Below are 3,318 nucleotides of genomic sequence, written 5' to 3'. Positions count from 1 at the left end.
ACGAAGTTCATTAAGGGTATTGAGTTGGAGGAGACGTTGGTCCCCCGTGGCTTGCACATCAAAATTTAAAAATTTCAGAGCCCAATAGGCTTTATGTTCCAATTCCACCGGTAAATGACACGATTTCCCGAAAACTAAACGATAAGGAGACATCCCGATAGGCATTTTAAACGCCGTGCGGTAGGTCTAAAGAGCGTCATCGAGCTTTAGGCTCCAGTCTTTCCTAGAGGAACTAACCGTTTTTTCCAAGATACGTTTTAGTTCGCGGTTAGAAACCTCGACCTGTTCGCTAGTTTGCGGATGGTAGGGCGTGGAGACTCGGTGTGCAACCCCGTATTTATGTAAGAGTTGGTCGAATTGGCGATTGCAAAAATGGGAACCTCCGTCGCTAATGATAGCTCGAGGGGTTCCAAACCGAGTAAAGATGTTTTTCTTTATAAATTTCCCTACCACCTTAGAGTCGTTTGAGGGTAAGGCAATGGCCTCCACCCATTTGGAGACATAGTCAACCGCCATGAGAATGTAGGAGTTGTTATGCGACTTAGGGAAAGGTCCCATAAAGTCTATCCCCCAAACATCAAAAAGTTCGCAAACTAGGATCCCTTGTTGGAGCATTTCATGTTTACGGGAGATGTTCCCACTCCGTTGACAAGCATCACATGATTTGACGAAGTCTTGGGAATCCTTGGACAAGGTAGGCCAATAAAAGCCACATTGTAGAACCTTTGCCATAGTCCGACTTGGGCCGAAGTGGCCCCTCGGCTCTTGGGTATGACACATGCGCAACACATGATTTACCTCTTCTTCCGGTATGCACCTATGAATGATATTATCAGCACAAGATTTAAATAAGTAGGGTTCTTCCCAAAAATAGTTCTTAGCGTCGTGAAAGAACTTCTTATGTTGCTCGTAGGTAAGGTGCGGGGGAAGAATATTACCGACCTTGTAGTTTGCCATGTCGGCATACCAAGGTAGAGGTATTACCGCGTAGAGTGTTTCGTCGGGAAAGGTCTCTTTGATTTCCACAATTTCCGGAGATTTGTCTTGCTCGCTTTGTAATCGGGAAAGATGGTCGGCCACGACATTCTCCACTCCTTTTTTATCTCTGATTTCGATGTCGAATTCTTGTAGGAGTAGAATCCACCGTATCAACCGTGGTTTGGCATCCTGCTTAGTCATTAGGTACTTGAGAGCTGCGTGGTCAGTGTATACGATAATTTTGGATAACACAAAGTATGATCTAAACTTATCGAAAGCAAAAACTACAGCAAGCATCTCTTTTTCCGTAATGGAATAGTTTTGTTGGGCTTCATTGAGCATTTTGCTCGCATAAAAAATGGGGCGGAAAATTTTATCCACCCGTTGGCCCAAACAAGCACCTACAGCCAAATCACTCGCATCACACATAAGTTTAAAGGGAAGACTCCAATCGGGTTTCACCATAATGGGTGCATTAATTAGTTTTTCCTTTAGCGTGTTAAATGCAAGCAAACACTCGGATGAAAAACTAAATTCTGCATCCTTTAAGAGGAGTTGGGTCAAGGGGGTTGCTATTTTAGAGAAATCTTTAATGAATCACCTATAAAACCCCGCATGACCTAAGAAGCTCCGAATCCCTTTAACATTGATTAGAGGAGGCAATTTCTCAATCACCTCAATCTTGGCTGGATCGACCGCGATTCCCTCCCCGGACACCTTGTGTCCTAAAATGATACAATCTTGAACCATAAATTGACACTTTTCCCAACTAAGAGCTAGGTTAGTTGTTGGTCCCGTGTGATTAGTTCCAAGGGGGGGTTAGGAACTAATATAACTTTTTCGCTAATTAATCTTGCTGACTTAGTTATTTCAATAAGTTGATCAACTCAGCTTTGGTCAGCTTGGGCGAGCTTAGCGTAAGACAGCTTTAGTCAGATGCTGACTAAGACTGTTTTACTTTGAGAGATGGGAATTGACACTTGCGTGGTCAGTTTCCACCTCAGCACTTCCTATTTACTCAGAGTCAGCGTTTAACAGTTTATATGCTGAGTAAATATGACAGACAACACAAGCACATATATATATATATAGTTAGAAATTACACAGTATTGTTGGTCCCTAGTAATTAGTTCCAAGTGGGGGTTAGGAACTAATATAACTTTTTCGCGTTTTAATTAAGCTGACTGGAAGTAATTTTGAGAGTTTATTAACTCGGCTTTTGGTCAGCTTGGTGAGATATGTTTGAAGACAGCTTTAGTCAGATGTTGACTAAAGTTGTTTTCTTGTGAGTTGAGAATTGACACTCTTGGAGGCCAGCTTCTAACTCAGCACCACTTATTTTCTCAAGGTCAGCTTAGGCAATTTATATGCTGAGTAAATATAGCAAACAACACATACAATATAAGAGAGAGTTCAGAGATTACTCAGTATCACTTATCCTGGTTCGGCCTCTCTGCCTACGTCCAGTCCCTAGAGTCCTCCGGGCTTTTTGAATCCAATACTGAGCTCTTTAAAAGTAGAGCACAAACCAATTACAAGGCAGTTGAATATGCAAGAGTACCTTCCTCTATTCGTCTACTCAACTCCTACTAAGTGCTACAACCCAGCACCTAGATTTCTCTACCACTGAATGCTTACAACCAAGCACTCAGCTTAACACTCTCAATATTCCTATTGATCACAAACTTGTTCTTTTTATGCTAAAGAACACTTTAGATGATTATACAACAATCAATCTAGCATTTACACAGAGAATGAAAAGTTGGTGTAAGATCTTTTTGTATTTGAGTGCTTTCAAGATTTTCTCTCTTTGTATTTTTCTCTTGATGCTTCAGTGCTAAACCAAGGTTCTTCATTGTCCTTTTATAGAAGGAAATTTCAGATTTGGATCTTGAATTGTTGTTACCGTTAACACCAAAACGGCTCTTTTGGGGAACAATTTCTGGCCAGCTTCAGACTGCTCCGCCATTCCCTTTCTCTGTTTTCTTCAGGCGTCAGATTTGTCTTCTTGCGTCTGGCTTGTCTGTTTGTGCCAGTTGTCTTTTACCAATAATCCAATGACCCATGACTCTTGGAATTAGTCTTTTATGTGTCTTCGAGGTTCCAATTATTGGTGCAGAAGATTTGCAGACTTTGTCCTTTAGTGAACGGATCCTTCATGATGTCCTGACAGTCATTCAGCTTTCTTCGTAATCTTCGGATGTTCAACTTCTAAGCTGAGTTCATTCTTGGTCAGCTCCGCTCTGTGTAACCACTTCTGAAGAAATCTTTAACTTTAGTCAGCTTCGTTTTGCTTCTAAGTTCTACTCCACTCCGCTTACATTCTGTCATGATGAGTTC

This window comes from Euphorbia lathyris, chromosome 9, assembly GCF_963576675.1.
Source record: "Euphorbia lathyris chromosome 9, ddEupLath1.1, whole genome shotgun sequence".
NCBI classification, from domain to species: domain Eukaryota; kingdom Viridiplantae; phylum Streptophyta; class Magnoliopsida; order Malpighiales; family Euphorbiaceae; genus Euphorbia; species Euphorbia lathyris.
The sequence above is the reverse complement of the archived record's forward strand: the minus strand, read 5'-3'. Positions refer to the sequence as shown.